Source organism: Thermobia domestica, chromosome 7 (assembly GCF_964235325.1).
Source record: "Thermobia domestica chromosome 7, izTheDome1.hap1.1, whole genome shotgun sequence".
NCBI lineage: Eukaryota > Metazoa > Arthropoda > Insecta > Zygentoma > Lepismatidae > Thermobia > Thermobia domestica.
The window spans coordinates 199,682,448-199,710,175 of record NC_137460.1 but is presented as its reverse complement, the minus strand read 5'-3'; the positions used below and the strand labels follow the sequence as shown (position 1 = coordinate 199,710,175).

At 34.9% G+C, this 27,728-nt stretch overlaps 1 protein-coding gene across 3 annotated transcripts in view; it reads left to right on the top strand.

Moving 5' to 3' along the window:
* Nucleotides 1–3,556: 3,556 nt before the first annotated feature.
* LOC145690639 (uncharacterized) overlaps nucleotides 3,557–27,728 on the top strand; it is a 49,549-nt gene continuing 25,377 nt past the window's right edge. The window contains exons 1-2 of one of the 3 annotated variants that reach the window (XM_081765724.1): nucleotides 3,567–3,708; nucleotides 10,041–10,172. The gene's annotated coding sequence lies outside the window, so the exon portion shown is untranslated. Of the gene's footprint in view, nucleotides 3,768–10,040; nucleotides 10,173–27,728 lie in introns of all 3 variants that reach the window. The other 2 variants (XM_081765723.1, XM_081765725.1) reach the window with 2 other exon arrangements.

Sequence of the window (27,728 nt, the reverse complement as noted above, 5' to 3'; positions counted from 1 at the left end):
TATTTTAACGGAAATCCACAGGAGCCTACCGCAACGACCCACTCGGGAGAGTAATACTCCCGGAAGTACGTTTTTCGCGCGCTACTCTAGCCAGCTGTTTTACGCGCTATCCTAGTCAGTTGTTTTTTAGTTGGTCACAAAATCTATATCATTTAGTATAAGGGGAAGAAAACGAGCCTTATATTATGGAGTACAAGGGCAACAAAACGAGCCCTGCAGGGCTTCTAGCCCGTTCCTACTAGATCAATCACATTTTTGAGTATTATTTTCGTATTATTTTAATTTAGAAAGTGTTATAAAAATGTAAAAAAAAAAACTTTCCTCGGGCCGGGTTTGAACCCACGCGAAAAGAGACTTTTGTTACTAGTATATAGCGCTAGCCCACTCGGCCACGAACACCGACAACAACAATCGTCTGAATTCTGCTATTTGAAGCAACGCGGCAAGCCATAGATTACGCCAACCAATCAGAACTGTGTTTTTCGTTCCCACTTCCGGGAGCATTACTCTCCTGAGCTAGTCCTCTACCGCACACTTCTATGACCAAAAATAAACGCATGTGTTTCTTTCTTTCGAGTCTAACTGTGGGATAGTGCCACACATCTACAGGAAAGTCTACACATCTACGTATAAAATTTCAAACGCAAAAGCAATATTTAGAATAGTCAAATTTATCTCGGGAAACTGGCCCACTGTAACTGAAACCTCTTTATGTCTACATTTAAACACTATTTTAGTAAATCACAAATTAACAATTCCTCATTGAGTAAATACCAAAAAAAGTGAACCAAATAATTATCACCCAGAATAACAATGTTACCAAAATCCATTAAAAATTAAAAAAGTAAAATGTTAGACAGTACGCAATTCTGTTTAATCTCGCTTTCACTTATAAAAACTCAGACAAATTCTACACTTTGTTTCAGCTGTAAACTATAAACAGTACTAAATGAATAATCTGTGGCGGCTCTTAAGTCACATCACCAAGCATTTTCTAAAAAGACTAACGTCTTTTTGCAAGTAAAATGGATATTTCCATAAGTAATTTAATCTTCATTTGCTTCTGCAGTAAACTATAAACTATAAACAGTACTAAGTGAACCCCTTATCTGTGGCGGCACTTAGGTCACATCGCCAAGCATTTTTAAGAAGACCGGTAGTCCTTTTATTCAACCACTTATCTCTCACCGTGCGCGGTGTAAATTGTAATTGTTGCTTTTCGTTTATTTTTACCGTTTGATAATCGGTGAACAACGTCAATATCGTCTTCCGCTCATTTTATTCTGAATTTCTGAGCCATGTCGATTACAACTTCGTTTACATTTTCATCAGTACGCTCCTGAATATAATGTATTTCAATATTTTTATTATGTCCATACTGATAACATTTTTAGGTTTCGTAATTTTAATTGCTTTTTTAATTCTGTTTTCTGGTTTTAACTTGGCTATATCCTTATTCCGTTGAATATTACCCTTAATCTCTAGTTCAAGTTTCTTCAACATGTCATCTGTTGATTAGACATAAAGTGCACACTAGCCGTTAACTAAGCTATCTTACCACAGAGATTTTCAACCTTCGTTCCTATATTAAAATGATTCAAAGATTTGTCATCCAGTTTTAAGGACGTACTTTTGTTAATTAGTATCAGTTGCGTTCGGTAGTAGTTTTTGTAATTACTAAATAAAATATTCCCTTTGGCACCACTTACTGTACGTTATAACACGAGGCAGGGTCATTTTCAGTTGGTATAGAATTAAGTTCACAAAAAGTCTATTTATACAGTTATTACATCCATAACAGAAGGAAATATACAAGAAAGAAATATATTTATTTATTCCACACAGTACACTTTTAAATTGAAATAAAAAAAAGAATAGTGGAAATTCCCATTGTAACAAACTGTAGGAACTACTTATGCTGATTAACACTTTCAATACGGCTGTCAATAATGTATTGACAGGGTAATAACACTGGCGATACGATTGTCATGAACGCCTTGACACAAGTTGTCCGTTAAAATTTAAGTGTCCTGGCAAGAGCCATCCGTCAATCGTATGTACCAGATGATCGACGAAGGTCCAAGGATCAATAGAAAAAATTGGTAGTTGGAAACACTAGACAGTAGCTGCGTAATAACATAATGAAAACAACCAACTGCATTGAGTTGTATGCACGTGTTATATTATCGTCTTGTATTTTTGTTTCTCCTCCTCACTCTTATCACGTATAGAACTGCGTGTGTTTTATACAAACTCGAGTCAGTAAAAATGGAAGTGTTCGACGAAGACAAAATACGAAGTTTTCTGTGCCAAGACTCCGGGTCTGAATCTGACTCAGAAGATACAGATTTTGGAGAACTTCGCGCCGAAGCACAAAAACATATAACATGTATTATTGCTCTGCCATTTAATGAAACGCGAAGAGAGCGAACTGTGCATAGTAAATACTACAAAAACAAAATATTACAATAAAAAAAGAAATATGCTTCTATCGTTGATACTTGATTTTAACTTAGATCAGGAGTAGCATAAAAACGCCCGTTTTCTGGGGAACTCTCCAGATAAAAGTCCCGTAGTGAAAGTGTTAACGTATATCTTTCAAAGTACACTTTTCTACACTTTCCAAGATTCTGTGTTTGGGCATTTATTCCGAAGTTGGACGTCCGCTTTCACCACGTTTTTTCGCTGTCATCTCCTTTCCACATTTTCTGCAATTTGTTATTAGTTTTATTAATCCGTGCTCTTCACAAACTTTTAAAAGATTTTGCTCGTTATCAACGTATTGCTTCACAAATGTTAAAACTGTTAGTTCACATCCCTTGTACAACCGCCATGCTGATAACATATATGTTCGTTACTTTCCCACAATAAAACTGTTCCGTTACCTTGCGTCAAGTAGTTCCCTCCGCTCGCCGTATAGTCCCATGTTTACAACTGCTTGTATATAACAAATAAACACATTTTTCAAGATACTTATATATTATCAAGCACACAAACGATCAAATTATCCATATATTCCCTGTAAATTTATAAAATTTAGCTGGAAACGGACGTCCAACTTTAAAACTTAACCCTGGATTCGAGGCACCACAGGCTTTCCGTGGTATGTTAACAGAGGGCTTTCTAGTTTTATTCATTCCATTCTTACTATAATCACCTGTGGACAATTTCACAAGTGAATACAAAGATAAACTAACAAAACCATTTGCGTAAAATGAACAGAAACAGTTTGATAAAATTATAAAACATTGATTTCCAATTTATTTTTTAAATACATATTATATATGTTATTCACATATTACTACTGTTATAATCAGTGGCGTGTTTAGGGGGTTGCTATCAGGCTCAAGCCCCCCTCAAAATAAATTAGTAAATGCAAAACTTCATTAAAATTTGTCGGCACACAAAAGGAAAAATACAAGTGCTTATTCACGTAGTGTACATAACCCCCGCCGAAACGTCACTGGTTATAATGTAAATTACTAAGGGTATATTTAATTTATTTGCCATAAGTGTTGTATTACAACTGCTCATAAGTGTGAAGCAAATTTGGAGCAAATGGGATATCCAATTATAAGAAAGAACAGAAGAAGACGCGTTCGCGCTGATTATTTGTAAACAATTGTACGGTATTGATGAGCCTTGCACATTGTATAGAAAATCATACTGAGAAGTTTATAGAGTTAGGCCAGTTACTCTATTGGAAACGTAAGTTAAATTACGTGAAAGATAGGGATAGGGACACCAGTTAAAATAATGTTTAAAAGGTTATAATTCTTATACTAATATTGTACTCAAGTAGAGACGCAAAAAAGCCGGCTTTTTTGAATCGATGTTTTTTTTTCACATAAAAAGCCGGTTTTTTTAAAAAAAAAATCGAAAATTTTTGAAATTTTAGCGGGGTATGTTTAGTACAAGGGGTCCAGAAGCACGTAAAAAACAAAATTTACAGGAGAAATGAGTGATGCAAGTACTTAGACGTAACATAGCGTAACCAAATCTAAACTAACGTAATATTATTAGAAATAAGCGAAATTTTATCATTTTTTGGAAAATTATGCGGGACTCCTACACTAATAAAACTAAACTAATCTAACGTAACATAAACTAGCCTAACCTATCTTAAACTAACCAACCCTATCATAAACTAACCGAAAGTGAACAGAAATGACCAAAATTGTAACATTTTTTAGAGAAAAAAGCTGGACCCTTTCTGATAAACATAGGCCTTTTGGCGTTTTTCTATATATCCATCAAAGCGTACGTTTTTCAATATATCCGTCAAACCGTACTTCACATTTCTGTTATACTGTGGCTGTGCAATGATTTAGCAATAATTTTCCGGATACAATCTTGAATACCAATTTATACAAATAATCAGTAGCGGATTTAGAAAAGTACTTGGGGGGGTTTCTTTGATTGTTTCGTTTTGTAAAAAGTCCTAATTTTATTTGGGAGGTGCTTGAAGTTTATGAAATGAAATCTTTGAGTTTTACATCCCACGGTTATGCCGGTTAGGCTAAAGGAGACGGCGATGATGAGAAGTGAATGAAATGGTGGAATGAAGAAAGTGGGAGGAAACGGGAGAACCCCGAGAAAACCCACGCACACGGTGTTTGTCCACCACAAAGTTAACTTGGTGGGGGCTGGGATCGAACCCGGGACCCCAAGCACCACAGGTGAACGCTCTACCACTTAGCCACCGCGGCCCCCTTTGAAGTTTATGAGTACAGGCATAATATTTGGTTTCGTTTATATATTTAGCAATAATCTTCCGGATACAACCTTGAAGATCATTTTATACTGAGAATCAGTGGCGGATTTTGAGAAGTATTTTGGGAGGGGTTTTTCTTACTAATGTTTGGTTTTTGTAAACATTCGTAATTTTTATTTGACGGGAGCTTAAAATTTATGAGTAAAAGCATAACTAATAGATATTTCGTTTGTTTTAGACATTCCGTAACTTTGGGGAACAGGCCTCAGTCCAAAAGACTGCCCCCCTAACCTTCGCAAAACCGTCACTGCAGGTAATTAGTAATAATAATGATTTAAAAACAATAAGAAAGGAAGTCGGTCAACTCACAGTACACACACTATTTCTACATTCACAGATGGGATGAAGAAAAGCTTTTTCATAATGGTCGAATGCTGGGTTGAATCCCGGACTTCCTGATAGAAGCGCAAAAGCTAACCACTCAGTCATGTTTGTTGTGCAGTTGTATTTAGCTTAAATATATTCCGTAGTCCTTTTTTTTTATAGAGGGGGAGTTCCGTAATGATATGTTGAATCTCTCTTGTTAAAAATTCAGAAAACTTGAGAATTGGGTAAACCGTGATGGTGGTTATATAAAACTTAACTGTAGAATTTCAACAATATACAGAACCAAAAGCTCTGGATGTGCAGCCTTTAAGTATCATATAAATCTAAGTATTTCTCTTATGTTTTAATTTTATTTTGTTTCAAAAAGAGGGTATGGAATATTTTGAAGTATAAATACTACATACAATTTTGCTAGTTATTTGTGTATTTTTTTAAAAGAAGTATTTACGTTTAGGGTTGGCTGGTTTACACTAGTTTTTTTTATTTTCAATAACTGGTTTAAACTAAAAAATTAAAAAGAACGAAAAATGCGAATCGTATGAACTTCATGGTGACGTTTCCACATATCAAACCATCTGCATTAGTTTTATTTCCTTTTCACCTTTTAATCAAGGTGTCCCGTGTTCAATTTTCGGTCGAAACACAACCCTTCTTTCATGCGTAAACCAAGTAGCGGTTCGGATGTCACTTTAACCGAAAGTCTTCTTGATAACCTCGGTATTATGTAAGGATGTTAAGCCTAAACATACGAAACGAAACCAAATTGTATATTTCTGTATGCCTGAATGCCTGATGTTTTATAAAGAAGCCAAGGTTGCTTAAATATATTGATAGAAATTGGCAAATTTATCGATTGCCTACGTAGCTTTCAACATTAGCTTGGATTGGACTTTCAATGATATCTACATTCTAAATTTGTAATTTAATACCTCAGTTTTAGCTTACTGATTATGATACGTTGACCGTTAAATTTTCTATGCAAAGCAGTAACAGGATTTTCCCGTTATTGTTTTACATTTAAAGTAATGACGGGATTTTCCCGGTGGCTAGGGCGGGAGTTTCTCAACTTAAGAAATTTACTGACCGGACTTCTTTAAGCTTATGTCACCTCTTCCAGCATAACCCCGTTGTTGCATAATAACACCAAGGCGAAAAAAAAAACTTATTTCCGTGAATATGTAAAATAAATACATAAAGCAAAATATCTAAATCAAAAAAACCTGGTTTAAACAAAAAAAAAAAAAAAAAAAAAAAAAACCTGCTTTAAATTTCCTCCAAAAGCGAGTTTTTGACATTTTCAAACCCTGCTTATTTTGTATATAGGAGGTTAAAAAATTCTTATTATATACATTGGTTAATCTTTTGGAATTCATAACGTAAATATATTGAAGAGAAATGGTTTGAAATAGCTTTCCGAAATTCATGGTCTATTTTCAAGGTTTTATATTATTATCGGCATCAACCACTAATTAAATGACTTTTTGTGTTATAGAGAAGCGAAACAAAGTCTGCTTTTTCAATTTAAAGCAAAATTTTGAAAAAAAGCCCAAAATTTTCCAAGCAAAAAAGCGAAGCAGAAAAAACCGTTTTTTTTTTTTTGTTTTTTTGCGAGCCCTTGCATCTCTATACTCAAGAGATTTTCACTTTGCGACGTGACCCCATTTACCACAGATGAGGTTCATCGGGGCCACTAGAAATAATTGTTAAAATATTAGAATCATTTCATGATTTGCGTGTACTTTCGAACCAGTGTTTGTCCACATGACATCAAAACCACAGTGCAAAAAACATAACCCAACCTGTGCTAGGTGGCTTTAATTGTTACACATGTTAGCTAACCGAATCGAAGCACGGTGAGGTTTATGGGGATTGTGAGCTTGACGTGCCTTTAGGGACTGTGAGCCGGACGTTACACCATCAACTCAAGCTGGAAAAAGTCATGAAAGCTCGCGGCCATCTTTTCACGGATGCCCACCAAAATGAACGAAAGTATAACGCCCGGAAGCTGTACGAACGGCATCTGGCAAAAGAAAGGTGGATGTACGTCGTAACGCTCGATGAAGCATGGATTTACCTTTCCGACTGCGGCAAACCGAGAGCCATCATGTACCAAGAGAAAGACACCAAGAACTTCAGAAGGTGGGTTCGTGTTTGTAAAGAATCCTTCCCAAAAGGGTTCATGGTCGTTACTGGCTACTGTTACCGAGGTAAACTGAAGATTCGTAGGGTGGCGAAGAGCTGCAAAATAAATTCGCAGTATTTTCAGGAGCAGATCATGCGGACCCTACGGTTGCCTCTATTCGCAGAACAAGTGAGAAGTGAATAACATATTTCACTTTATGTAGTATTTATAAGAGTATCTTTACTTAAATAACATAAAATTGTGTGTAATCCAATTTTATGTATAGCCAAACGGCAAAGCAGAATAAAAAGATTTTCGGTTTATATTAAACCCCAATCCCAACTGAGGTGTTATCATATCAAATTGATTATAATAATCTAGCAAGGAGGAGTGGGAAGGAATCCGAATTTTTGCAAGTATCTCACCAGCCGCTCAACTTAGAAAGCTGAAATTCGGTATTTTTTAAAAATAAGCAGGCAGCCTAACAATTTTAGCGTTTTTGATGATTCCCTTCAGATTCTAGACCCTTCTGACATTCAGTTTTCTTACACACACTCCTGGATAGAAAAGGTATCCAATCCTATCAATTAGTATCATTTGCTTATTGCATAAATAGGTTTGCTGATTTATTTGTTTCCTTTCAAAATACGAAGTAAACACTACCACCTGGTTTTGTAAAAAAAAAAAAAAAAAAAAAAAAAAAAAAAAAAAAAAAAAAAAAAACGTGGTTTCATTGTTTCGATCAAGTCAATTAACCAAATAGACGCTTAATCCTTCTCTTCTAGGCGCCGCAATCCCTTCCGAGAAATAATTGCAGCGTGTATTTTTTATTTTATTTAGCAAATTGATACGTATAAATGAAGGTTGAGAGGGAGAAGTCCATTAAACCAGTTATTATCAATAATAGTTGAGTTACGGAATATTTCTTCGTCAATACACCCTTTTACTTTGAACATTCCCTTAAGTAAAAGTTCCTGGTGTACGCATTGATTCCGTTTATAGTGGGAGGGCGCACTCTTAGTATATGACGAGTTGGTAGTGGGTTGATATGTAAAAATAATCGAATACGATTAATATTAGTGTCGAATCCACAGTTTGGGGGTAACTGAGATGAATAGTAACTCCCCAAAGGTGTTCAAGTCTAAGCTTAGCTCCCATCCACATGGTGCGGATAAAAAATCTCCAAACTCACTAAGATTAGTGTAGAATTCGTAGTTTTCGGGGACGCTAGATGAATAGTGACAATCTCCAATCTGTCCAAATAATGTTGCTCACGGGACGAGAAATAAGGTTTTCTCGTCTTGTCTCGATTATGGAATTTATTTCTCGTCTCGATTATCGAAGGATTAGTTCTTGTCTCATCTCGGTTCGAAGGATTAGTTCTTGTCTCTTGTATTTACTCGGATTGTTTTGTAAATTTATTTATGCCCTGATTTTTCTTAATTTCATCTACAATTTATGAGATTCCCTCCTCATTACGAAAGGCGTAGTGTAACAAAAATTTAAACTATGTTAATTTTTGTAGCAATAGTGTGGCCAGGGAGAATCCGGGGCTATACACTCTCCCAAAGATTTTTTAAAAATTCCTTCATTATTATTTTTGTCAAAGTTATACCTAGCCAATCTTAAAGATGTCAAAGTTAATAGCCTATGTTATTCTTATTTTCAGTACACTGTATTTTTTGATGGATTTTATTATTATTTATGATGTTGAAACTGTTTAAATGCGCTTGCCCTTTCTCTATTGAAAGTCTTTAGGCAAAACAAAATTTGCTTGAATAAGTCATTGAAGCGGTGGAGGAATATAAAGGTTAAAATTTGTAAAAAATGAAGCCTAAAACTACGTTTACGGGGGAGAGTTCCCGGACCACTCACTATACCCTGTGTGGTATTCCATACTACTGGTGCGAAAAGAAATAACGGTTTTTCGTTTTTTTTAAAAGGACCGACAGAGATTTTTTTAAAATTAAAACAGGAAGATTATAAAAGAGTTCCGATTTTTAGAGAAAATTGTTCCGAATTTAAGAACTTGCATTTGTAACTGAAGCCGATTTTTAATAGAAATCCGAACCGTTTTTTAGTAGAAAAACGAGCCTGTTTAAAATCAAAAACGGTTTTGATGAATTCGTTTAGAGACAAAATTTAAAATGTTTTTGAAGATTGTGGTAAAAACAAATTAAACTTTGGAGTTGAGTAATGCGGCAGTTTATAATTGTTCGTGTATCCAGCGTAGCTGATACGTTCATCTAGCATATTAATATAAGTACCTGCGACCATCACTGTAGCCGATGACAAAAGGGAAAGCATTACACAAGTAACATTGTCAGATTTACTCTCACTCAAATATTAGTGTATCGAAAAACTTTTGTAGCTATTTTTGCAGTAGATACACAAAGAAAGTAAGATTGACTGTTACAATTACAATAAAGGTATGCAAACTCATTCTTTATCAGTTAAACTTCTTACGATAAGGTAAGTTTGGCAACATGAGCTTAGTTGTTGCCACGTGGGCGGAAGCGGGATGACAGTTTTGATTCATTGGGATCTATGATAGTTCAGTGAATTTTGTTGTGCGCGTTTCTTCTGTTTTGTTTTTTTTTTTGTTATTTTCTTGTTATAGTTATTCCGTGCGTTATTTGTGTGTTATTATCAGTGTTGTTGTTAGTTAATTTTGCGTTTAACTGCTATAGTGATATTTTTTAAGACAGTGGCTGAAAATTTCCACATTGTTATAAGAAGCAAGGAAAGAAAGGGAAATCTCTTTCTACTGGTGAAAAAGCCATATTATTGAACGTTTATTCATATTTTCGAAACCAGGCAATGAAGCAGGAGAGAGGGTTTGCCCTTACATGTCACCGTATCTCTGGAAAGGAGGGAGAGTAATAGTGATTCATACCATGACAATGGGTTAATTCCTGGAGCTGACCTCGTTTTCGCCGCACAAAACAGGTGATTATCACGGAGAATTAGGCAAAATATGAACTAATAAAGAATTGTAGTGGTTAAAAAATAAAGGTTCTGAATGTGATTCAAGCTGGAACAAATTTGAAGTAATAGAAATGTTAAATAAAGTTGTTTCTAACATAGAAGTCTTCTACAGAATAGACCGCATTGCAAAGGAAGGCGGACATTAAGTTCTTCGTCTCCCTTTTATCATTGCAAACTTTCTCCCACAGAACTAGTGTGAAGTAAAGATTTGGGTATTTCTTGTCTCCAGGAATAGACTACGTATGGTAAGTAATTACACTTCCTCTTCTTCTATTATTATTATTATTATTATTATTATTATTATTATTATTATTATTATTATTATTGTTGTTATTATTGAGTCACTTACCGCTGCGCTGTTTGATTTATGTTCTTTCTTTTTTTATTTTTTCAAATCGGCCGCTGCATACTCATAATAAGTGGCAACGTCGCGCTCTAAGACGTCTCGTTGAACGTCATTTTCGTTTTATAATCTTCCTAGGGTGGAACAGAGAGTAGTAGCACGACGTACATAGTGTGTTTCCAGTATCTGACTTTCCACTATTTTCATGGGCATATTCACCATCTCTGATGCGCCTGCTCCCTGTGGACACACCCCACTGGGTCCATCAGTTTTGCAGTGTTCTGACTTGGTTAGATCGGATTTGTGCACCTTCGTAACAGCTAGCTCAAGTTGGTTTGAGGTTTAAGCACAAATATTTTGGAAGGCAATAAGAAGGAAATTGTTGGAAGAATTATAAGTTTTCAAGAATTACTTCGAATGGTGTATCAAAATATGACTTCCCTTTCTAAATTTCTGTTAATGTAAGTTCTATTTAAGATCACATTGGTTAGGTATAATTTTATATATCTCTTTCTTACAGAAGTTAAAAATACACGAATATGTTTTATATAAAAGGGTCTTTTTTGGAAAGCAAATTGTATTTTCACACATGGTGCTATACATCTTTATGTAGGCTACTTCTCCAACGTTTGCTTTTCCAAAATTTAAATAAATTCTCACTTACGAGAGAGACTACCTAGAGTTTCGTAACTTGACTTTGATTTTAAAATTGTTTCAAAGCTGTTCATCAGTAAACTTAAGTTGGATTATTGGGGCGAGGCTCATGTTTACTCGACTTAGGCTTTCGTATGTCCAGGTGCTCTTGTAAGATGCCTTAACCGTTTTTAACCAAATTGGCGTGGTGATTCCAGAGCGCGAGCTGAGTGTCGTAAGGAGTCGCATACCCCCTTTGGACATATCGTGGAGGAATAATCACTGAAAAACGGGATATCCATAGACTTAACCTTGGAAAAGCATTTGAGTCACGAATTCTCATTGTAAACAACGGAAACTAGAATTTTCAGTATTAGGAATAGGGCGAATCCATTTTTGCTTTGTACTGCAAACACACTTTTTCAAAGCCATTAGCTTTTCCCATCGTATGACAAATTCAACTATTTGCATGTCATATTCGTTTACGAAAACAATTGATGCGCTAGAAAATTCTATGAATAATTAATGAAGATCGATCATTTCACCCTCAATTTGCAATTATTGCATACCTAGTTCTTACTTTTATTTTGTAAAAACAATGTTTGTTAATTTGTTTAGTTACTTGGATTTCCTTTGTTTGCCTCGAGAATAGGAAATAATTTAGTAGCTTGTTGTCGTGTGGTAGAGTGCGTCACGTTTTTCATCTCACCGTTTCGATGCGGATTGCGAATAGGTTTAAAGTTTACGTATATAGTTGTTCCGTATTCTCATTCGGCGATTCAATAATCATTCACTTTTATTGACCATCCGTCTTCCTTAGCCTAAAGTTCATGTCGGACGTTAAATATTTCAGTTTCACTTTTGATGGTTTAAAGTTTATTGTTCCTTTCAGCAACGAGGCTGTGTGAGATGTGGATCTACAGCGTAATGTGTGATCAAAACCACATGAGTTCTCCCTGGGAATCGAAGCGCGTACGCTAAGCTCTTTGCCACAAGAGATCTCAGTAAAGAAGTAGTTTTCACTATATACACACGTACTGACTTTAACTATTGCGTTCTTTGGTGCAATTTTACCGTAGGTTGGCAGAATAAATCACTGTATTCTGAGCAGAATTTGAGCCAAACCGATTAAGAAACCGGCATCAGTATTTCACTGGGATGTTTGCAGGAGGGGATATCCCAGGACCTAGCGAGAAATGTAAGATAATGAGGAGTGACAACAAGGGAAGGCAGGCAACTAACACAAGGTTTAAGGTTGAGAGGTCATTGAGGCCATAGCAGGGACAGTTAATTTTATTTAAAATACAGTAGTTCTTTTAACTTACATTGTTTTCCCGATACTGGCACAGTATCGTTCCTTAGAGACACCTCATGTGCTGTATTTCACACAAAATCATCAGTTTCTTCTTTATTCATTTAGTGCCATATTTTGATTATATTTGTCACATTTCACGCGATCCTGTGACTTATTCAAACTTTGGAAACTTAAAATTAAAAAATAATGTTGACCATAAAGAGCTAAAAGTTTTATCCTTGATTCCTCACAAAATTTTTCTTGTAGGGAATTTCATAGTACATAATGTGCATTTCTGAAGTCTGATTCCCTTACTAACCTTGGTGATATGTCGCTGATATGAATCATACTTAGACAAAAAGTTTCCCTTCCAATATCATTTTTTCACCTGTAAATTTTGCATATATTAACGAAATTATTCGTCGTTACTGCTGTTTCCTTGGAGTCACGAAAATGTGTTACAGAACAGAATACAGACCTTAGTATAGATTAAGTGAATTCTTGTATACTTACTTGAGTAGCTGTTATTACAAGAACAAATCTAACAGGATAACATGATTCAACAAATTTTGATAGAAGGTGTGTAAAATTCTTTAATTTTACGACTTTTACATTCATTTGAGCATGATATGACAAAGTTAGATTGCTTTATTTTGCAAAATTGTTCTTGTATGTACACACTGTTCCATAAAGGGTGACGGCATTCTTTATTGCTGTTTAGACGTAAACATTTTCAAAGTCCAGCTTCGCGTATCTTCGGAAAATAGTAAACCGAAACTCCAAGCCAACGTTAGGAATCAGGAAAGCTTGTGCAGATGTATTGATTTCTTCTTTTAAGTATAAGACTTGTTGGAATGGTATTAAGTGTAGAAAAAAATAACATTGTTGAAATACTTAATAATAGAATATTCCAAAAGTATGTATTTACATATTCGTTTTGCCATGTTCATTTTCATATGTAAAAGAACATCACAATATGTAAAAGAAGAATAAAAGGAACGAAAATAAATCGAACGGAATTCTCGCTTGCGTAGTAAAATAAAAGACAATGGAGAAAAAAAAAAGGTTTGCAATGGATATGAATGTCATTGTCTTGAAAAGCAAGTTATATTTCATTAGATAGAGCTAGCCTAGTGGCAAACTGTTGAAGTTCAAATCGTACGGTCGTGAGTTCGATTCCATTTTAAGTCTTTTTTTTTTTTTTGTATGAAATTCTACGAAGGTAACCAAGATAGTTCTGTCACTTTTTGTGGACGTCTATGCTCTTTTCACGCTCACACCATGAGGTGAATGCGAATGGAGATAAGGCGAAGGTCAGTTGTTGGTGTGGGTATATCCAATATACTACCTGTGGTTGTGGCAGTTCAGTTACACCGTGAACTTGCGTAACGACAGAGTGAACATGTGAACATACGGCCTCCATACAGCGTCATAAGGGCGTGCATGCTATATTATTTCAAACTGGAGTAAAACGCCGCTGCAGCGGTTCGAAAAATATGCCATGCCTTTGGTGAGGGTGTCGTGTCTACGCGGGCAGGGCAGCGGTGGTTTAAGATGATTAAGGGCGATGACGAAACACTCGAAGACGCACCACGTGCCGGAAGACCAACACATGTACAAAATATAGATCTTCAGCCAGCAATTGAGCCAGACATGTGAGAAAGTGGGACTACAGTTCAGAGTGAGTGGAGGAACCATTCGGCAGCATCTCCAACTTGGGAAGCACTACAAACGGGTCGATAGGTCCCACATGATTTGACTCCGGACCAGAAGGGGACGCAAAAAGACACCTGTGTTTCTTTGCCGTCTCGTCTGAGGAAGGAGCCATTTCTGGACGGGGTATTGACATGTGATGAGAAGTGGATCCTGTATGAAGCTCCACGGTACCATCATCATTTGTTAGCATGCCATGAACCAGTCCCAAAACAGCCGAAACCAGCACTGCACCAGAATAAGATCCTTCTGTGTGTTTGGTGGACTGCTCGAGGAGCCGTGTTGAAGAAGAACTCTGGAGCCAGCACTTCTGATTAGTGTCGAATTTATAATTTGGGTTCGTCAAGCTATTTGGTTACAAACGCAATATTGTTCCTAATGGTCGTTTTCCAGTTACAATTTTGAAAAATTTCCTATTTTCATTAATTCTGGCTACCTGACCAGCCAACCTTAGCCTCCTACACTTGATCACCTTAATAATGTTTGGTAAACGGTATAAATTATGCAGATCTTCAGTATGTAATTTTTTCCATTCCTTATTCTCGTTCCTCTAGTGTCCGAATATTCGCCTCAGGATTTTATTCTCAAATACTTTCAGTCTACGTTTTTTCTTCAAAGTAAGCGATCGTATTTCGCAACCATACAGCACAACAGGCATGATTATCGTTTTATATATTTTAAAAATCAGCCAAAGCCTCAATAAATCTTGCTGCACGTAAGAAAAGTTATTTTTCTTTGTTTTAGATTGGTCTCTTAAAATTATATATATATATATATATATATATATATATATATATATATATATATATATATGTGTGTGTGTGTGTGTTTTCTTTTCAGGAAAACAAATAAATAATTTCTGCGATTTATTTTCTGTAAGTCCGTCAGCAAGTTATTCTGTAATTAGTATTCAAAATAAGCATACAAACGATGAGTAGATCATGTAGAAGTTATGAATTTTTATAAATAATGTAATGATTTATTTCTTACATCTATGTCTGGTGCATGGAGTCCGTGGACATTGTGGTGGACAAACACCATAAGCGCTGGTGTTCTCCCCGTCCTCAGAAAGTACTATTTTAAGCTAAATTTCATGGTAATTCTTCGTTTTGCCAGGAAGATAAATTAAATTATTTCAAATGCAAGAATAATGCTGATGTTTCATTATGCGAATTCTTGAGGGGACACAGTAGCTCTGTGGTAGAACGTTTACCTCTGGTGTGTGTAGTCTATGGTTTGATCTCAGCTAGCGTTAAGTCGGCTTTGTGGTGGACAAACACCGTGTTCTGGGTTTTCTCGAGATTCTTCCGTTTCCTCCTGCTTTATTCGTTCCACAATTACATTCATATATCATCATCACCGGCCCCTTCACGTAGCCGGCATATTCGTGGGACGTAAAACTGAAATATTTTGTTTCATTTTCATTTCATGTGAACCCTTAAGCATTTTATATTATAGAAACCGACGACTGAAAGAGAGAGAAGATTCTTATAACAGTATTCTATATTAGAAGTTCAGTAGCTTATATTTATGTATATTTACGTCACTTCGCACTTAGTAACATTCCCACTTGCGCCAAAGAAAACAAATAAGGAATTTTGCTGTTTGCTTCTCGTTTTTTTTTTTTTTTTTTCTGAGGTAGATCAATATTAAAATCCATAGTCGCTTTCGTGTTTAACAACAACCTTTATCTAGTATCTAATTATCTACATCATATTTTATTTATATTGCTATTTAATCCAATACATATCCCTGTACGAATCAAAAAAATAACTTTCAAACCTGGAATCATCCAAACTTAACATTTTAACATTCTTTCATAAATGTTTTAACATTCTTTTTCTTCCATGAAATTATTTTATACACGTTGGTGCAGTATTGTAATAACAATATCATAACATGAAGTTTCGCATGCATATATATATATATATATATATATATATATATATATATATATATATAATATATATATATATATATATGAGTAAATCTTCGAAAATGGCTTTTAAAAAACGCGAAATGGATACTTCTCTTCCGTCGTTCGGCATGAATTAGCAAGAAAATTAAAACGCTCAGTATAAAATAGTCGAATGGTAAGCTGCGTGGAAAATATAAAAGAGACAAAACCCAAACCCAAGATCAGTGGTTCGAACCCTTCCTAAGACTTGTGGAAGGTTTTTGAGGAAGTTATGGTAAAGGAAGAGGGTATTAACGGTTGATGGTGTCAGAAAAAATAACAACATTTCATAAGGCTGTAATGTACACCAAGAAACACCTAGTTCATGCCAAAAGAATTGTCTACATCAGAAACTAACAAACTTGACTACTTTCTGGATTTGATTCCTCTAATTTGTAATGAGTGAAGAGATTTCAAGGTGTTGTAGATAGAATTGTTGTTAACTGGCGAATAAAGAAACAAGCTAAATCACAAAGAATGTCTGAAAAAAAAGATGGAAATTTTTTTTTGACTACTTTCTATTGTTAAACCTTGTATTGTTTAACAAGATTACAAACAATACAAGGTTTAACACTTACCTACTGAACTTACATAAAAAAAAAAGATATTTTATTTGTCTGAAAATGTATTATATAAAACTTACAAGTGGAAAACGTATTTAAATAAAATAATAATGTTTTTCAAAAAGAATAAAGGTGAAAATAAGCTCTTGAATGATTGAGATGTATTTGAGTTTAACCGTTTAAATTTTTGATTTATTTGATTTATTGACATATAACACAACAGGCACAGGCCTAATTACAGTGTTACATAGTATATATGTTATATAGATTATATAGGTTAATAAAACTTGTTGATAATTACATTTGTCTTACAGAATTAATAGACTTCTTAAAACTACTTACATCCATTGCCAGTACATTAAAATTGAAATTTTCTTTAACTAACCTGTTGTAGGTTGCACTAATTCTCCATATAGGAGATCTGCTTATCATGTTTGTTTTCGCTGTCATACAAAAAAAAAAAAAAAAAAAGTATTTTTCTAAGCAGTGCGCAATTTAGTGGATGGTACTTGGATACATATTTGTTCGTTCAGATCAGGACAGTGTATTTTGTCATCAAAGAGTTTGTATAAAAATAATAAATCAATATTTCTTCTCCTGAGTTCTAATGTTTCAAATTTAAAATTTGCAACAAGGTTAATGTAGCTTTCAAATTTTGGGTAGAATTTTGTTTTCTTAAGTGTAAGAAACCTTAAAAACTTATTTTGAGTACGCTCAATCAAGAATGAGTATTTCTGTATATTAGGGTTCCATATATTACTACAATATTCTAATTTCGACCTGACGTATGCATAATACAGCACAATTAAAGTTTGGTCATTTTGGAAATCTTTACTGACTCGATAAATATATCCAATATTTTTGTAGGCTTCTTTGCAAATAGTTTCAATATGTTGAATACAGGATAATATTGAGCAAAAATAACTCCCAAATCCCGTATAAAATCAAGCTTTTTCAGTTTTTACCGTAATATTGAATAATTATATTGAATATATTTTTCTTTTCTAGTGAATGTTAAATATCTGCATTTACGAACATTTAACTTAAATTTATTGTTTTTACACCAAATTTCAAGATTTTGTAAGTCAGCCTGAAGTTCTAAACAGTCCTGAATGGTTTTAATTCTGTTGAATATTTTAAGGTCATCAACGAAGAGTAGATTTCTAGAAAATTCAAAGCACTCAGGAAGATCATTTACCGCTAAAATGGAAAGTAGAGGTCTCAGATTCGAGCCTTGAGGGACTCCAGATGTTGCATGAAAAATTTGAGATTTATGATTACGATACAGTACAGTTTGTTTACGATTTTGAAGGTAGGAAGGAAATTATTGCAGAGTTGATTTCGAGAAGTTAATGATGCCAGTTTGTTTAAGAGAATGGCCAATGACGTCAAATGCTTTAGAAAAATCAGTATATATGACATCTACTTGTTCTTGCTTGTCAAGTTCCTTCGAAATTTAGTCTGCTATTAGTGCTAGATTTGATACAGTAGATTTGCCCTTCAGAAATCCATGTTGACTGACAGATAATGCAGGTTTAACATGATCCATTATTCGCTTATGCAGTATATATTCATACACCTAGACAAACGCAGATAAGATAGAAATTGGTCGGAACTGTTCAATGTTACTAGCTGAGTTCGTTTTGGATATTGGACACACAACTGACTCCTTCCATTTTTCAGGAAAGATACATGTTTTTATAGACAAATTAAATATAATATTCAGAGGTTGTAAGAATATATCTGAACAGCCTTTCATAATGTGCGGTGGGCAACTTGCTGTTTTCGATTTCAACTTCCTTATTGCTTCTTTTATCTCTTTTTCGGATATGAGAGGCAGTGAAAATATATCAAGAAGAGCACTAGAACGATCATTTAGAGACATGCTCGATACGTCATAGTCCGCTCTTAAGGAGCCATAGACTGAACTAAAATGTTGCCCGAATACTTTAGCTATGGCCTTATCATCAGTAAGGTCGTGACCATTGTACTGTATGCGATCAGAAAACAAGTGACGCGATTTATTTTTAATGAAGGACCATAATAATTTCGGATCATTCTTTAATGTATCTTCTGTGCTGCTTAAAAACTCTTTATAAACAGCAGTTATTTCTGCTTTAATTTCCCTACGCAGTTGACGGAATTGCTCTTCATGTACTTAGTGTTGCCTACACTGAGACGACTTTTCTTTACGATGATATGTTTTACGTTTTATTTTATTAATAATATTCGGGGTAAACCATGTAGGGTAGATTTTATTAGTTGCTCTTTTACGGGGAATGCAATCATCAAATATTTGATACAATACTTCATAAAATAGATCCACAGCTTGATTGACATCCTTAATATTCTGCAGCATCCCCCAATCCACAGCTAATAGGTTTCGGTAAAGTTTTTCAAAATCTGCTTTCCAAATTTTTCAAAATCTGCTTTCCAAAAATTATAACTTACTGTGTTAGGCACTGTTTTAAGTTTGGTTGAATACAATACTGTAAACTGAATAAGAAGGGGAGGATGATGTTTATCTTCTATTACCAGTGGATCGCATTCTCTTTGAACTGTTACTTTTGAGAGATTTGTCACAACAAGATCTAAAGTTCGGCCATTGCTATTAGGCATATTATTAATTGAAATCAAATTAAAGAGGGACATAAAATTGTCAAGACTCTTACATTTAGCTGATGACGTCATTAAACCGAAATTTGAACTAGTTATTTGTCGTAGATTCAGATCCCCTGTACAAAGAATTGTGCAACCCACAGGACATTTTGATTTTACAAATTCAAAAAACGACTCATATATATGAAGTGGTGAATCAGCCTCTATGTAAACAGTACAAATATATACGGTAATTGAGTTCAAAACCAGTTTGACAATTACACTTTCGAAGTTAGTTTCCCAGCTGTTTACTTTTTGAATATTATACTTTTTAAGCGCAGCAAACAATACGCCCCCACCCTTTGTCTTTTTTTGTAGTTCAATATTTCTATCTTGCCTCCAGACTACATGCCTATCATCAAAGAATTCTGAGTCAGAATAATTTGTCGTTAAAGAAGTTTCTGCCAAATAAAGTCATAAGAGTTAGATAAAACAGCATTATGAAAATAACTGGCTTTAGTACGCATGCCATTGACATTTTGAAAGCACAAAGAAAATGTTTGGTTTTGATGTTTTGCTTTTGATGGGTGACTGATTCTACCAAAAGAATAGTTACTTACTGGAAATGTTGGCTTCTGTTGTCTCTGATGGCAGTTTTCCCGGTTATGTATTTTGGCGCTTGAGCTGCATCCCTAGTGCGAGGGTCCTGTTGTTTCCCTGCCCCGCCTTACACTGCCTTCCTTTTGTACCCGAGGTGCCATCCACCTTCCGTGTTTTCCGCCTTTGGATTTCTCTTGAAAGCTGTTTTCAGTGTTGCTAACCCCACGCACTTTTTCTCTATCCACACTCTCACCTTTATCTTCGTTACTGGTACACACCACAGAATTATTACAAGCACTAGCACTAGCACTAAATTCACTTCTCTTATTATTTTCATCACTGCTACGACTTTCGCGGAAAATTTTAAACACTTTGTTACTTGTTGTGTCAGCACGATAGATATCCCCTTCAATCTTCAGTTTATTAAACACTAACACAGCGTACCTTCCTTTCTTCCTTGCCTCTTGTAGTTTTTCAGACAATAATCGTCTTTCAGCAAGCACTTTTTCTGAAAACTGTTCATGGATATACACATGGGATCCCAGCAACTTGGATTTCGCCTCCAAATTTCTGCTTTCTTTTTGTACCGCAGAAATTTCACGACTATATCCGACTGCTTACGCCCCCTACCTAAGAAATGTGCACGTTCTATGTCATCATGTTCTATGTTAATCCCCAACTTTTTTTTTATAATATATTTCACAGACGCCTCACAGTCTTTCCATGATGGTCGCAGGCCTTCACTTTTGACCTGCACATTTCGGAAGATAAGATTTTGATTTTCGTTATAGTCACACTTCATTTCAAGTTTATCAATTTTCTGTCGCAAATCACTGTTCTCGTCCTGCAAATGAGCCACTTTTGCTTCTAGATCTTTCACTTCCTTTGAAAGGTCATCAAACTTCGACTGTAATTTGTCTATTTTTGCATCAATTAATCCAATCTTGTTCACGTTCAGTTCCATGCTATTTAACTTTTGAAGGATGTCTTCTATTTTTTGTTCAAGAGCTTTGTTCACTGGCCCTGGATTTGTTTCAATGTTACCTATCAACAGCGCTATCAGCACAATTGCTAGGCAGATCGCCTTCCCACTTCTATATTTCTCCGTTGTTACAAGTTCTCCCTTCGAAACTTTCATTTCGAATGCTGCACTGAACCTGCCTATAGCAGCGCGCCACTGTTGAGTTGTAATGCCCATTGGGATGGAAACACTGATCACTCAGAGCTAATCCAAGACACGTCTGTTCTCTTCGACGACTCCACTTCTGATTTCAAACCTTTGATTTACGGTTATTTGTAGTTTCACGTTTAACAAAGACAAATATTTTAAAGTATGTGTACTTTAAATAAACCTTTTCCAAAAATCAATGCAAATGAACTGTGCTGCCATCTTTGGAGTTCTTTTAGACTATATGTTTGTGGCCAATCCTTTCGACAATGAGATCTCGGAAACTACAGGCTCTAGAAAGATGACGTTTTCACTGAACGATTGCAAATTTTATGTAGATTGTCCAGTTCTAATTGAATATTTAAAAAACATGGCCATTATTTCTTTATTACATTTTTACGCGTACACTGGAAGTGTTCAAATTAAAAGAGAAAAAAACTAAAGCATCATATCCTACACACTATACGTTCCAACACCACATAATTGTATATAGGGGTTGCATACCTCTCAGGTGTTTGTTTCATGGCCAAATGATAATGAAAAACGAAGGATATCCATGTTAAATATTTAACCAACTACAGTGGTATCATCTTCAAAGTAATACACGTGTGTCTGCACGCCCTCAATCCATCGGCATTTCTATTGTTAGTAACATCTCTGGAACTCACGGAACAATATCGGGGTGAATAAGGAGGTTGTTGTAGCACTGCAATGGAATATTCAATGTTGAAAACTGCCCAACAGATAATGCAGTATGAGATGGTGCATTATTGTGATGCAGGATCCAGTTATCGGTAATGTCTGGATGAACCTGTTTTCAAGGTCTTTTCCTTTTTTGGTAGTAATGTCGGTTTACTGTCTGGCCTTAAGGTAACCACTTTTTGTGCACAATACCAATGGAGTTGAACAAGCACACACGCATACATTTCACATTTGTTTCGACATGCACGCTTACTTTGGTCTTGGCGCTACATTACAAATTTTGGCGTTTCGTATCGGGATCGTACCGAAAAAACTAACATTCATTACCAGTGATATCTCGGTTCAGTAATTCTCTGTTCAGTTCCATTTGTTCCAACAGATCAGCAGTTACAGTTCTCCGTTGATCTTTTTTAGCTGTGTGAGATTTTTGGGAACTATTTTGGCACGAACTTATCCCTTTCCCAGATTTTCAGTCAATATCAGGGGAACAGTTTCCCGATTAATGTTCAGTTCATTCGCAATCATTTTCACGATTAATCTTCAATCAGCTCTCACAAGTTCACTCACCCTGATTGTGTTGCCGTCTGTTCGTGCTGTTGATTGCCCACTGCGATATTTATTTTCAACATTTTGTGCCAACGAAACACTTTCGCTCTTGATAATACGTTCGTTTCCAGAAGCCTTCTGAGGTTTCCCGTGCAATACCACGGCATTCTCACCTAGTTTAATACAGAAAGCGCTTCGCAGTATTTCGTGATTTCATTGTTGTGACGAGGAATAAACACACAACTTCACTCTTGAAGCTGCTACTTCTGATGGAAACATTGTAGGTGCCCGTCATTTGCGATTGTGGTGAGGAAAGACCAAGGATATACACTGCCTGCGGTAGCAGGCTGCAGGATTTCTACCTTAGGCAGGAAAAAACTAGTCTCATTACTGTATTGTCGAACCTCGTATACTGTATTTCATATCTTCAACTTAAACAAACCTACATATTGAACACTTTCCAAAAAAAAAAAAAAAAAAAAAAAAAAAAATCTTGTATAATCGACTTAAGTTTTCCCTTTAGGATCGTAATTTTCCAAAACTCTCAAACGTATGTTCTCGGTTTTATATAAGAGTTTGTAAACCGAGTTTTTCATCACTAACTTAAGCAACTCCCCACATTCGGCACCTTCTAAATAAGTAAAGGGAAACTTCAGTATCATAGAAGTTGGTCCTCCCCTCTCAGGAGTAAAATTTTCGAAAACACTGAAACACGTATTCCCTTATTCTTATTTAAGAATTTATAAACCGAATTTCGTTTTTCAAACTTAAAGCTATTCCCCATATTCAGCATACTAGGTGAATAAATAAAGAGAAATTTCAATATAAAAGAAATTATCCACTTTTCCCAATCTAGAAACGAAATTTTCAAAAATGCTGAATCACATGTTCTCTTATTTTTACTTAAGAGTTCATATACCGAATTTCACATCTTCAGTTTAAGTGAATCCTCATATTGGACACTTCCTGAATAACAAATGAAATGAAATCTTTGAGTTTTACGTCCCACGGTTATGCCGGTTAAGCTAAAGAAGACGGTGATGATGAGTAATGAATGAAATGGTGGAATGTAGAAAGTGGGAAGAAACGGGAGAACCTCGAGAAAACCCACGCACACGGTGTTCGTCCACCACAAAGTTCACTTGGCGAGGGCTGGGATCGAACCCAGGACCCCAAACACCAGAGGCGAACGCTCTACCACTGAGCCACCGTGGCCCCCTTCCTGAATAAAGAACAGTTACTTGGGATGTTATAGAAATGACACAGCTTTTCGAAAACGCTGAAACATGTATTCCCTTATTTTTAATGAAGGTTTTATATGTCGAGTTCCATATCTCTAACGCCAGTGATTTGTGAGACGCACTATTCTTGGGGGTATTTTGAACCTCTCTTTACCCCCTTTGGATGGCTCCCCTCCCCGGTTGGCCAGTGAACACTAGTTACTATTCATATCAAAATATTTACCATCATCTTAGGTATTGACAAACATCAATATCAACTCTCTATGACTTACCGTTTCCGAGATATTGACCAAAAAAGTTCCGATTTCGGGAGATTTAAAGTAGCCATAACTCGTTAACCGTAAGTCATAGAGAAATTATATTTTGCTAATTTTTCAGTTTTGAGCCCTCCATTATGACCATGTGTTTTCGTAAAACAAAACAATATGGTCGTAGAACGTTTTAACAGAACTCTTAAACAAAAATGTGGAAAAAATTTAGTACTCAAGGAAATTATAAATTAATATATATTTTATAAGGATTGTTTAATGGAGGTATAATAATAAAGTACATAGAACATTTAGAATAAAACCTGTAAAAGTTAATGAAAAAATTTAATTCTTTTTAAGTTCGTTCTGGCAATGCACTTGAAGCATTTTCAACTAGTTTAATTTTACTCTTTATTAATTGTCAAGTGCTTGTGCAAAGGTGTTAAGTCACAGAATTCCATATTTAAATATCACTGGAAAGAGAAAAAAAATCTCTGCAAGTGTATATAGGGGTTAAGTTCAGTGCTGTAGTCTTAAAATTTTCACGCTGTTTTGTAAAGATCTTTGATAGGCATAAAATTTATATATGACAAGAGAATAGGCATTAAAAAGTATTAGTAATTCCGTTAAAAGACAAATGCTACGATACTGTTTTGTAGCCTAAAAGTATTTATGCTGTGTTTTTGTTGATGCCGCTTAGATAAATTACTATTAATAACATAAATAGGGGAGACCGGGGTAATAAGAGACACGGCCAAAAAATACCCTAAATATCAAATCAAAATTATAAAAAAAAGTAAGTAATGGCAACGTCAATACCTTTACTTTCCTATCCCAATAGCACTTAGAAACTAATATGAGTTTTTATATTGTTGTCACGCTATGGAAAAATACCTTCACTTTGAAGTTACCACAGAAGTTTGTAACTGTTTTAAAATAAAATTTTATTGTGAAAAGTGAGCTACAAATGTGGAAATGATTACTTTGTAACTTTGTGACTAAGATTATGAAGACTGATGTGAAATTTTGAAAAATGCTGAAACATTGCATTTCAGGTCAATTGAGGGCATGTCTCTTGTTACCCCTTTTAGAAATTTTGAAGGGGTATAGCTTCATGAATACCCGGGCATCGACCCCATCCCCCCCTTGAATATTTTCGATTTCTTTTCTCAGTTTTCAAACTAGATAGTGATGGAAATTAATCGATGCCTCAGAATTTAGCGCATTCTGCGAAGGGGAGCTATCGGTGAAGTTTGGCAATAGGAATCACCGATCCAAAATTCAGTTTATTTAATTTTTTTTTTATTTTGGCAAAGTATCATTAGGGATATCTTAGCTATTACTTTACTCTAGTTTCTATACTGTCCTTGAACCTTCTTAGTTCTTCTGAGGGGGTCGAATATTTTTTTTTTACTTACTTAGAGATTTCAAAATTGGGGACGCAGTTACCTGGTCCCTTCCCCCTTTCCTTTTATCCTGCTGGTTTGGGCCGGATATAGGGCTCAGATTTCAATCTTACAAGCAAATTCTTGTGGGATTGGGATCTGATGGACACAGACTTGCATCCTTGGCAGCAGGGCGCCCCCTAGGTTACGTAATTGAGTAAGCCGAACCCCTTTTGGCATAAAAGAGAATATTTGGTTATAATATGTTGTATACGCAAATTCGACCACTTATCTTTCGTAGTTGTAGTGTTCTGTCTTCTCTCTCTTTACCTATTCTTCTTCTACTTCTCCTCTAGAGTTATTTTTTAATTTTTCAACCTCCCCCCCCGGTTTCTGAAACTCATGAAAACATACAATATTCATATAACTTATTTCGATCGTATGTACTAACTGAGACATCGAGGGATGCAATTCGTGGAGGTATTGCAGCACAACTCAGACCATTTTCGCGATATTCAATCCACCACGGGAGAAACTGACGAGAAGGTACACTATGCTTTCAGATTCTTAGAAACTTACTTGTTATTCATTGATCGTACAAATTATACCCATTGACGACTGATTTCTGGTTTTCTTTCTATTGATTGGTCATATAGTGTGTATGTATTAGTAGTTTGGGCCCACTAGTTTCAAATAACCTTGATTTTTTTTGTTCTCTGTATATACATCTATATATATGTACTTACATAGTTTGAAAAGTTACGTGCCTGCTCTATTTGTTGTATTTCCACCTCTTATGTCAAATTATTAAATAACACCAACTATTTTTTTATACGCGGATCTTTAGTAAATTGAGAATGATTATTGATTATCGGGTTTACATATAAAGTACAATGTTGCAACCTTATGAGAAAGAAAAAGATAATTTTGTATAGTCAGGGTTTTTGTTTTGTCGTTGAGCCAATAAAATATGAATACTTATTGAATATAAACGGTTATGTAGAATTTAAATGTCGACGAAATACTACGATGGATATTAAAGTGAAATTTATTATATTGAGTAATATGAATATATATATATATGCGAGTATGTATGTAAAGGGCTCGGTATTTACCCTGGTTGTTTTAGGTTGCCATAGATTTTTGACACCCGATATTAACCAACTATTTGTGATATATAGTATTACCGCGTAAATTGTAATAAATTACATTTTGTTGAGTTGTTATTGATGTTTGTGACTATTAAAGTTGAATATCATGTTAAATACTGCATGTAAATAAAACAAGTAGCAGGTCGTAAGAAAAGTAAAAATAACCCTAATCCTTATCCAAATTTATTTTGCGAGATCATAGTGAAATTAGTAAGCTACGAAACAGTGTGCCTCACCAACGAATCTTTTATCAGTAAACTATGAAACAAATCCTTCCCCTACGATCGGAAACCTAACTATTCAGTGACTAGAATCTTTGACTACACGATCTATACTAGGACAAAAAAAAAAAAAAAAAAAAAAAAAAATTAGTGATATTCAATGAACTGAAATTTGGTTGATAATTTAATGTGAATACAGGAATATGGAAATATGTTCCCAATGTCTGTGACTGGATTCGATAATTTTCCTTTAAACTGAATAAACTTTGAATATGCATACCAAGTGCGTCAAGTGACGAAATGAGAAATTTATATATATATATATAATATGAAGCAACTATTTGTCTATAGTTAAAACAAAAACAATTAAATACTCTCATGGACACAAATCATAGTGAAAAAAGAGAGTTGAAAAAGGAGTTATTATCGACGTGAGAACAAAGACTCATAAAATTGTCGAAATGTCTCCTCTTGGAACAGAGACTTAATAAAATGCTACTAAAGTGTTTTTTTTTTAAAGAATGATTAACCAATTATATTTTTTCTTTCTTTTTTTCCGCAATGATATGTATTCATTGCACTGAATCTTAAATATATTGACATTTGAATATTCTTTTTTTTTCTTTATTTTTGTCTTTCGTCTTTTGTCGAATTTTTTTTTTTTTTTTTTTTTATGTAATCCAACTTGTAATATATCTAGAAAGAGAAATGTGTTATTTGATCTTGTCGAAAGTAGCAGATTTCTGTGCATGCTTATGAAACATTCTTGTCATGTATTAAACTTTTCCTGTTATGTCAAACTAAGTTTTCTTTTATCGAAATGTAATAAATGTCTATAGAAATGTAGTTAGGTTAGTTTAATTCAACTAAATACAACCTGAAGTATACATTGTCCTGTATGAATGTGTGTGTGAGTGAAATGTAGGTTTAGTATTAAGTGCACCAATTATTTTGACATATATGTGTGACTTATTATAATTAATGGTAGTTAGCAATTAAAGTCATTGAATGTCAATACTAACTTAATTTAAGTTGGCTCTATGAAAGAAGTAAAAAGGATGGAAATAGCCCGCACGAATGATCATCATGGGAGAACTGTGAAAGTCAAAATCTTCGACAAATATGTGATACTCTGATTTTTTTTTCTTTCTTCT